Consider the following 11386-nt stretch of genomic DNA (forward strand, 5'->3'; position numbering starts at 1 on the left):
AGCATTTGTAGACCCTTTATTGACATGACTTACCATTAACAAAGCATTTATTAATGGAAATTGTGAACCTTATTGTAAAGTGTAATCTTTTTAACATTAACTGATGTAATACTAGCATTTGTAGACCCTTTATTGACATGACTTATCATTAACAAAACATGTATTAATGGAAATTGTGAACCTTATTGTAAAGTGTAATCTATTTAACATTTACTGATGTGATACTAGCATTTGTAGACCCTTTATTGACATGACTTACTATTTACAAAGCATTTATTAATGGAAATTGTAAACCTTATTGTAAAGTGTAATCTATTTAACATTAACTGATGTGATACTAGTATTTGTAGACCCTTTATTGACATGACTTATCATTAACAAAGCATTTATTAAGGAAATTTGTAAACTTTATTGTAAAGTGTAATAAAAGAGGGTAAGAACCTTTATTACCTTACATAACTGGTCAACATTAGCAATATTTTTTGCCAGCACAAAAAATACAAAATAATTAATAAGAACAAAAACTTGTTTCTACACAGAACCAAACCATGTGCAGCACCATCAATTCAGGCCTAAACAAGGAAAGACACATTACTAGAACTAAACATGGGGAAAACGTATTTGGATGGATATATATATGGAAATTAACTATTTTTTTATTGGAAGCAACTTCCCATCAGTTTTCATTGTTTGTATCTTGTTTGCAATATTCTCATCGGCCATAATTGCATCTTGACATTTCTGGGCTAGGATTGATAATTTCTCTCCCTTTCCATGTTTGTCATTGATTTCCTCATATTTCTCTGGTGCTGCAATCGCCAGTTCAGCAATAGCTGCACTCTGCACAATTGTGTTCCGGTCCACACCATACTTTCTGAATGCATCTGCCATGTTGCTTCCTCTTTTGAAAATCCCCAGGACTGATTCGTACCGCTTTACCACCTGCCATGGTTCAGTAACTAAAATAAAATATTTTAAAAGAATATTAAAAAAGAAATACATTTCTGCAGTTGTTAGCTTTGTAGTGATCACATTAAGAAGCCATTAATGTGTCCAGGAGTATTTAATTGTAAACAACACAACACATAAACAAAGTTTCACATTGTGTGATATAAAACAAATATTAAATTATTTGAATTTGTACAACCTACCCCTTTGGTAGAATTTACTCATCTGCTTGTTTTTCTTCTGTTTTTTTTTTACTCTTTTCTTTACTTTCTTTGCCTTCTTCTTTCTTTTCTTCTTCTCCCTTGAAGAGTCTGAGCTACATGACTCTGAGTCAGAAGTGTCAGAAGATTCAGAATCAGATGGGTCACTTTCTGAATACTCTTGAGAGATTTTAATTTTTTTTGCTATGTCTGCAGGCTTATCTTTATTTTTGTCAGGCATGTTGTCCATTTTGATGGCTTTAATTGGGGGGCGGGGGAGAGAGAGAGAGAACTGTTAATAATCATATACTGCATGCCTGCATTTGAAACTTTAGTAAGTTAAACAGGTTAACTTCACTCCAAAAAACATTAAAAAGTCTTTATACATTTTAGCACTAAAACAACACAAAACTTTCACAACAACTACCTTCTGACAGCTGTTGTCTAAGGAAATCTCGTTATTTTGTCAAATCTTCTATTTTCTCCTGCAGATGTTGACATTTCACCCTTAAGGTGTCAGTCTCTGCCTTGGCTTTAGCCAAAGCTATTGAAAAGGTTGGTGCTGCTCCAGGTGGTTTATCTAGAAAATAGAAGGATATAGTTTTTCTTAGTTAAAAATGTAACATTCCGTTTTCTCAGTTATTGCTAGCATTCAAACCAGGATCAACAATTTCTCAATAGTTTTGTGCTAAACGTTCTAACCATATCTGATAAATGTAAGCTGATAAACATGTGTCATTAACCGGGTGAACGTGATTTCACCAAGTAATATGTGATCCTGGATCAACACCATTGTTGGTCCTGGATCAACATTTTCATTAACCAATCAGATTGCAGGATAAATATTAGTGTGCATGTTAGATTTAGGTTTAGGATTGGGTTAGGGACTTTTAAGAAATACTCCTCAAACTATTATTTCACACCAATTTGAGGGTTTAAAATGGTTAGGGTTTGAGTTTAAGGTGCAGTGTGTAAATTTTAGTGGCATCTAGTGGTGAGGTTGCGAATTGCAACCAACGGCTCAGTCCACTGCTCACATCTTGCTTTTGAAACACATAGAAAAGCTACGGTAGCCACCACAGGTCAAACATGTCATTGTTGGAGACAATGTTTGTCCATTAGAGTCTTCTGTAGAAACAAGGCTGCACAAAATGGGGCTTCCATGTAAGGGGACCCTCTGTGTATGTAGATAAAACGTCTCATTCTAAGTTAATAAAAACATAACGGTTCATTATGAAAGGTCTTTATACACCCCTGATAATTGAGTTTTGTATATTATTTAGCATTTCTGTCAAGAGATCTTTCTAAAAATTACACACTGCACCTTTAAGGGTAGGTTGGGGTGTCTTTGATTAAAACGTTGATCCAGGATCAACAAAAAATGTTGATCCAGGATCACATCTTACCCGGTGAAATCATGGCGACCTCATCAACCGCGGTAAAGATAGTTTGCAGGTTGATATTGAGATTTCTTCTGTCTATAAATACGCAGTGCGCTGTCATAGACATGCAAATAATACTGAATATCATCCTTCGTGATTTGTGTGTATATATATATATAATTAAAATTAAAAAATTTATTTTCAGAACTAAATGTCTTCTTTAGGCATCGTCTGTGTTTAGTGTGACCTCTCTTGGCACTAAACACATCTTTAGCGTTTTTGAGCAAAATGAAGTAAAAAGACTTAGAAATTAGGCTTTAACCCTGGAGAACCCATGGGGTCAAATTTGTTCAGTAGAATAAATGGGTTTTTGGAATGTCCTGGGTTCTCCAGGGTTAATTTTATTTAGGTTTAATCCTGCAGTTTCCTCCTACTGCTCAAGGGGAAGGGGAGTTTACCCTAAAATCTTGACACATCAGTTTACATTTTTATACAGTTTTAATACTATATACACATTTCCTGTATCTGTATGTATTCTATTAAAGAGACTGAGAAACAATTATATATCACTATAACATTGCAAAAACAACTAATCTAATTTTGGCATGGTGACCTATATATATATATATATATATATATATATATATATATATATATATATATATATATATATATATATATATATATATATATGTTCATTTACATAATGAATTGGAAACCGTTATTTATTAGAACAGCAACAATATGACAATATTAGACAAAACGGGCGGCAGAGCAGAGAGAAACACGGCCACGTGTTAAAAGTTTTCACAAATCGAGCTCGACTTAAAACAATGTTTTTGTATTCCAGCAGTCTGCGTGTTTATTGGTAGACGTCACATTAAACATCAAGAACATCATCATTTACCCGGTTTTTCTGTGCGTTCATCCTTAGACTGTTTTTTCTTCGGTCTCCCTCTGGTCTGATGGCAAGAGTCTAAAATGTCATCCATCTGTCCACTCGACATCATCAACCTTGCTGTGCCTGCGACCCGCACTGTACCAGTATGCGCTGGATAACCTCTGGCCGCTCTTTTTTTTTAAACGTGTTGAAGGATTGTGGGTAGTTTAGTTTTTCTTATTATTTTTCTTTTTAAAAATGAAGCTGAAATCACAAAGACAGGTGGCTTCTATTCAATAATCGCGTAACAATTTTAAAGTTAATGATAAGTTTGTTTTGTAGGATTTAACATTTTATAGCTAAAAATCTCTCGGGATGTTTACTTCCGGAACACCACATCCTCATAAAAGCCCGGGTCCGCACCTGCGCAGATTACAGATACAACGGGGGAAAATTACAAATAATCCAGCTACACATCATGTAAGATTTATTTATTTAATTTATTACATTATGACTGTTTCCTTCGTTAGAACATGTAATGCATATATGGTACAACACTGTTACTGTTATCCTGAAATTTTTATACAACATGTAATACAAAACTTCATAAAATATTTTAATATAGCTGACATTACTAATGATAATATTTATTAAAATTGACATTGACAGTTTTTAGTCATTAATGTATTTGTTATCCATGTTGTGTAGCCTATGTCATTTGTTGCATGCATACTAAATAAACATTTATTTGTTAATATTATTACATTAAAAACGTTTATACTATTTTTATGTATTTCTAAGGTGACATGGGTCGGTCATTAAATAAAACGTTGCTGTCAATGATTGAAGGACGTCAAACAAAGAGGAAGAAACTGAAGTTGATTAAATGGCTCCAGAAAAAAAACTGCTTAAAGCAAAAATAAAGTGCAATATATGCCAACATACAATGAAGCTGACTCATAAACCCAACAAAGCAGACAACTATGTTTGGTAAGCATTATTATTATTATTTAAAGAAATGTTTTGACCAGAGCTTGCTTGCTTAAATTATCCTTTTTATAATTAATTATGTTCTTATTTTTCAATATACACTCTAAAAATATTCAGTTCTAATTTAGCACTAAAATTGGTTCTTGGCTCGTAATCATAGAGGAACCATTTTAAGTGCCATATAGCACCGATGAAGTACGTGTAGCACCGGTGTATAACCATATTGTGCTATGTAGAACCATATGTGGTGCTACAGTGGTGCTATGACCCCCGTATGGTTCTTCATAGGTGCTTCATAGGTGCTTTGTAGCACTAAAAATGGTTCCTCTATGATTACGAGCCAAGAACCACTTTTAGTGCTATTTAGCACCGTTTGTTTTTAGAGTGTATTATTAATTTAACATGTCTGTTGTGGTTTTAGGAAAATGTAAACAAATATGACACATGGTCTTACTCACTAGAATATTTTATTATGTTTAAAGGTCTTGTACACGGAAGAGACATAAGGGAAGATTCAAGTCAGTGAGGTCTGGATCACTTTTTGCCAAGTCAAAGTGCAATTTATTTTCCTGGATGAAATTCATATATCGGTATGTAAAAAAAAAGTTTTATAGTCTAATACTGAAAAATACATGTTATAGTCTTTTATGTTTAAAATTTTGAAAGTATTTGACCGGAAAAAGCCTACCAACAGCATATTTTTGTCACTTTTGTTAACCAAGCTTCTCTCAAGGCCTTCAGTTGAGGCAAATCGACATGATTGAAGATGGCATTGCCGGAAGCTCACGCACACTCAGCAGCATGGCCAAAAAGGTTCGAGCTATTTGTAAACATTCTATAAAGCTGTATGCCAGACGGAAGGGCCTAACAATAGGACACCCCAGGGAGTTCGTTATGATTGACGAAAGCAACTTTCGGCACAAACGAAAGGTAAATATTTATGTAATTTTTAGATGAATTACCTTACTTATTAACTTTGTGAAGTTGTGTTTTAGATTATATGCTCTCTGAAGCAAGTTGTTTAGGTAGCACAGTTTTCTAATCCTGGTCCTGGAGTACCCCAAACACTGTACATTTGGCAAATTTGCCATTTTGCAAAAAAGCTTTGCAATTTTAAATATTCTTGTATGCTTGTTTTTCTAGTATGGGCGTGGAAGGTTCGCAAAGACTTGGCATAGAAGAAAGTGGGTCTTTGGGATGCTGGGGGTTGCAACAGGAAATAGCAAGCCCATTCTAAAACTTGTTCATCGCAGGTCCCGAAATCACCTTATCCCACTTATTGTACGACATGTGCATCCTGGAAGTTCCATACTTAGTGATGAATGGCGTGCTTACAGAGGGGTACTAACTAATCTTGGCTATAATCACTTTCCTGTGAAGCATAATCAGTGTTTTGTAGATCCAATAACAGGCAGCCATACACAGAATCTAGAAAGAGCATGGTTAACTTTCAAAGGAAAAATATGGCGTCTTAGCGGAAATAGAACAGAGGACCTACTAAAACAACATCTAAAGCTGATAGAGTGGACTTACTGGCTTGGAAACCGGCACAGAAATGGTCCTCTTGGAAGACTGTTGAAGGACATACATCCAAAATATCACCTTTAAAACACAAAGCTGATCATTTCCAAAGGTGATTATTCAGTATTTGTCCAGCCTTACCTGACCATACTTGCTCACTCCCAGATATATATATAATTCTTACTTTAAATAAATCAAAACACTACAGTTGTGTTAATTAATTTCCAATTGTCTTTTTATTAATGTGTAATATGTATAAATTGTTATACCACTGTCATGTAATGTATGTGGTTCTTTGTAGAAACAAGTTTTTGTTCTTAATAATTATTTTGTATTTTTGTCCTGGCAAAGATTGCTAATGTTGACCAGATATGTAAGGTAATAAAGGTTCTTACCCTCTTTTATTACACTTTACAATAAAGTTTACCATTTCCATTAATAAATGCTTTGTTAATGATAAGTCATGTCAATAAAGGATCTACAAATGCTAGTATCACATCAGTTAATGTTAAATAGATTACACTTTACAATAAGGTTCACAATTTCCATTAATAAATGCTTTGTTAATGGTAAGTCATGTCAATAAAGGGTCTACAAATGCTAGTATCACATCAGTAAATGTTAAATAGATTACACTTTACAATAAGGTTCACAATTTCCATTAATAAATGCTTTGTTAATGGTAAGTCTTGTCAATAAAGGGTCTACAAATGCTAGTATTACATCAGTTAATGTTAAATAGATTACACTTTACAATAAGGTTCACAATTTCCCTTAATAAATGCTTTGTTAATGGTAAGTCATGTCAATAAAGGGTCTACAAATGCTAGTATTACATCAGTTAATACCAAATATATATATATTAGAAATATTTACCCTTAGTGTGTAAACTGCTAAGTAAACTAATGTAAATATGTACAGTAAGTTAACCTTAAAACATTAAGGCTGTTTACAGGCATTAGTTCAGGTTAACTAATGCATTCATGTTAACTAATTGTGAGGTTAACGTGACTAGATGCATAAATATATGTGTGAGTTAACGTTAACAAAGGTTAACTAATGCTGAACAGAGGTGTTGTTCATGGTGAGTTTATGCGAACTAATGCTTTAACTAATGTTAACTAATTGTGAGGTTAACGTGAATAGATGCATTAATATATGTGTGAGTTAACGTTAACAAAAATTAACTAATGGTGAACAGAGGTGATGTTCATGGTTAGCTAATGTTAACTAATGCATTAACTAATGTTAACTAATTGCGCTGTTAAAGATAATAGATGCATTAATATATGTGTGAGTTAACATTAACAAAAATTAACTAATGGTGAACAGAGGTGATGTTTATGGTTAGTTCATGTTAACTAATGTATTAACACATGTTAACTAATTATGTTGTTAATGTTAATAGATGCATTTATATATGTGTGAGTTAACGTTAACAAAGATTAACTAATGGTGAACAGAGATGTTGTTCATGGTTAGTTCATGTTATCTAATGCATTAACTAATGTTAACTAATTATGTTGTTAATGTTAATAGATGCATTTATATATGTGTGAGTTAACGTTAACAAAGATTAACTAATGGTGAACAGAGACGTTGTTCATGGTTAGTTCATGTTAACTAATGCATTAACTAATGTTAACTAATACAACCTTATTGTAAAGTGTTACCGAAAATTCTGTCATCATTTACTCATCCTCGTGTTGTTTTAAACCTGTATGAATTAGTTTTGTCTGAATAACACAAAAGATATTTTGAGGAATGATGGTAAACCCACAGCAGATAGTGACCATTGACTTCCATAGTAGGAATAAAAAAATGATGGAATTTAATAGGCACCAACAACTGTGTGCTAATTATCATTTTTCAAAATATTTTCTTCATCATTTATCAAAATACTTCCAAAATATTTTTTTCCTACTATGGAAGTCAATGGTAATGTATTTCATGATTTGCTTTACAAGCTTGCAGAGGTGATATGATGAAGACTTAAACATCCTTGACACAACTGAAGGCAGAACTTAAAGAGAACGTTCAATGAAAATTCTGTCATCATTTACTCATCCTGGTGTTGTTTTAAACCTGTATGAATTAGTTTTGTCTGAATAACACAAAAGAAATTTTGAGGAATGATGGTAAACCCACAGCAGATAGTGACCATTGACTTCCATAGTAGGAATAAAAAAATGATGGAATTTAATATTTACCATCAACTGTGTGCTAATTATCATTTTTCAAAATATTTTCTTCATCATTTATCAATATACTTCCAAAATATTTTTTTCCTACTATGGAAGTCAATGGTAATGTATTTCATGTTTTTCTTTTAGAGGCTTGATGAAGACTTAAACATCCTTGACACAACTGAAGGCACAACTTAAAGAGATTATTCAAAGAAATTATGTAATCACTTACTCATCCTCGTGTTGTTTTAATCCTGTATGCATTAGTTTTTTCTGAATAACACAAAAGAAGATATTTTGAGGAATGATGGTAAACCCACAGCAGATAGTGACCATTGACTTCCATAGTAGGAATAAAAAATGATGGAATTTAATAGGCACCAACAACTGTGTGCTAATTATCATTTTTTTTAAAATCATCATTTATCAAAATACTTCCAAAATATTTTTTTCCTACTATGGAAGTCAATGGTAATGTATTTCATGATTTGCTTTACAAGCTTGCAGAGGTGATATGATGAAGACTTAAACATCCTTGACACAACTGAATGCACAACTTAAAGAGAACGTTCAATGAAAATTTTGTCATCATTTACTCATCCTCGTGTTGTTTTAAACCTGTATGAATTAGTTTTGTCTGAATAACACAAAAGATATTTTGAGGAATGATGGTAAACCCACAGCAGATAGTGACCATTGACTTCCATAGTAGGAATGAAAAAATGATGGAATTTAATAGGCACCATCAACTGTTTGCTAATTATCATTTTTCAAAATATTTTCTTCATCATTTATCAAAATACTTCCAAAATATTTTTTTCCTACTATGGAAGTCAATGGTAATGTATTTCATGTTTTTCTTTTAGGGGCTTGATGAAGACTTAAATATCCTTGACACAACTGAAGGCACAACTTAAAGAGAACGTTCAATGAAAATTCTGTCATCATTTACTCATCCTCGTGTTGTTTTAAACCTGTAAGCATTAGGTTTTTTTATTAACACAAAAGAAGATGTTTTGAGGAATGATGGTAAACCCACAGCAGATAGTGACCATTGACTTCCATAGTAGGAATAAAAAAATGATAGAATTTAATAAATACCATCAATTGTGTGCTAATTATCATTTTTCAAAATATTTTCTTCATCATTTATCAAAATACTTCCAAAATATTTTTTTCCTACTATGGAAGTCAATGGTAATGTATTTCATGTTTTTCTTTTAGAGGCTTGATGAAGACTTAAACATCCTTGACACAACTGAAGGCACAACTTAAAGAGATTATTCAAAGAAATTATGTAATCACTTACTCATCCTCGTGTTGTTTTAAACCTGTATGCATTAGTTTTTTCTGAATAACACAAAAGAAGATATTTTGAGGAATGATGGTAAACCCACAGCAGGTAGTGACCATTGACTTCCATAGTAGGAATAAAAAAAATGATGGAATTTAATAGGCACCAACAACTGTGTGCTAATTATCATTTTTAAAAAAAAATTCATCATTTATCAAAATACTTCCAAAATATTTTTGTCCTACTATGGAAGTCAATGGTAATGTTTTTCATTATTTGCTTTTAGAGGCTTGCAGAGGAGATATGATGAAGACTTAAACATCCTTGACACAACTGAAGGCACAACTTAAAGAGAACGTTCAATGAAAATTCTGTCATCATTTACTCATCCTCGTGTTGTTTTAAACCTGTATGCATTAGGTTTTTTTATTAACACAAAAGAAGATATTTTGAGGAATGATGGTAAACCCACAGCAGATAGTGACCATTGACTTCCATAGTAGGAATAAAAAAAATATGGAATTTAATAGATACCATCAATTGTGTGCTAATTATCATTTTTCAAAATATTTTCTTCATCATTTATCAAAATACTTCCAAAATATTTTTTTCCTACTATGGAAGTCAATGGTAATGTATTTCATTATTTGCTTTTAGAGGCTTGCAGAGGTGATATGATGAAGACTTAAACATCCTTGACACAACTGAAGGCACAACTTAAAGAGATTATTCAAAGAAATTATGTAATCACTTACTCATCCTCGTGTTGTTTTAACCCTGTATGCATTAGTTTTTTCTGAATAACACAAAAGAAGATATTTTGAGGAATGATGGTAAACCCACAGCAGATAGTGACCATTGACTTCCATAGTAGGAATAAAAAATGATGGAATTTAATAGGCACCAACAACTGTGTGCTAATTATCTTTTTTTTTTTAAATCATCATTTATCAAAATACTTCCAAAATATTTTTTTTCCTACTATGGAAGTCAATGGTAATGTATTTCATGATTTGCTTTACAAGCTTGCAGAGGTGATATGATGAAGACTTAAACATCCTTGACACAACTGAAGGCACAACTTAAAGAGAACGTTCAATGAAAATTTTGTCATCATTTACTCATCCTCGTGTTGTTTTAAACCTGTATGAATTAGTTTTGTCTGAATAACACAAAATATATTTTGAGGAATGATGGTAAACCCACAGCAGATAGTGACCATTGACTTCCATAGTAGGAATAAAAAAATGATGGAATTTAATAGGCACCATCAACTGTGAGCTAATTATCATTTTTCAAAATATTTTCTTTATCATTTATCAAAATACTTCCAAAATATTTTTTTCCTACTATGGAAGTCAATGGTAATGTATTTCATGTTTTTCTTTTAGGGGCTTGATGAAGACTTAAATATCCTTGACACAACTGAAGGCACAACTTAAAGAGAACGTTCAATGAAAATTCTGTCATCATTTACTCATCCTCGTGTTGTTTTAAACCTGTAAGCATTAGGTTTTTTTATTAACACAAAAGAAGATATTTTGAGGAATGATGGTAAACCCACAGCAGATAGTGACCATTGACTTCCATAGTAGAAATAAAAAAATGATAGAATTTAATAAATACCATCAATTGTGTGCTAATTATCATTTTTCAAAATATTTTCTTCATCATTTATCAAAATACTTCCAAAATATTTTTTTCCTACTATGGAAGTCAATGGTAATGTATTTCATGTTTTTCTTTTAGAGGCTTGATGAAGACTTAAACATCCTTGACACAACTGAAGGCACAACTTAAAGAGATTATTCAAAGAAATTATGTAATCACTTACTCATCCTCGTGTTGTTTTAAACCTGTATGCATTAGTTTTTTCTGAATAACACAAAAGAAGATATTTTGAGGAATGATGGTAAACCCACTGCAGATAGTGACCATTGACTTCCATAGTAGGAATAAAAAAAATGATGGAATTTAATAGGCAC

At 32.3% G+C, this 11386-nt stretch overlaps 2 long non-coding RNA genes across 2 annotated transcripts; one reads left to right on the forward strand and one right to left on the reverse strand.

The window, feature by feature from the left end:
• Positions 1–338: 338 nt before the first annotated feature.
• On the reverse strand, positions 339–3574 carry LOC129447532 (uncharacterized). The gene is made up of 4 exons (XR_012371358.1): positions 3438–3574; positions 1576–1728; positions 1152–1406; positions 339–959 (listed from the first exon to the last, which is right to left on the reverse strand). It is a non-coding gene; the product is annotated as an uncharacterized lncRNA (long non-coding RNA).
• On the forward strand, positions 3219–6411 carry LOC129446039 (uncharacterized). The gene is made up of 3 exons (XR_012371359.1): positions 3219–4990; positions 5123–5330; positions 5544–6411. It is a non-coding gene; the product is annotated as an uncharacterized lncRNA (long non-coding RNA).
• Positions 6412–11386: the final 4975 nt, after the last annotated feature.

Source organism: Misgurnus anguillicaudatus, chromosome 2 (genome assembly GCF_027580225.2).
Source record: "Misgurnus anguillicaudatus chromosome 2, ASM2758022v2, whole genome shotgun sequence".
Lineage (NCBI taxonomy): Eukaryota > Metazoa > Chordata > Actinopteri > Cypriniformes > Cobitidae > Misgurnus > Misgurnus anguillicaudatus.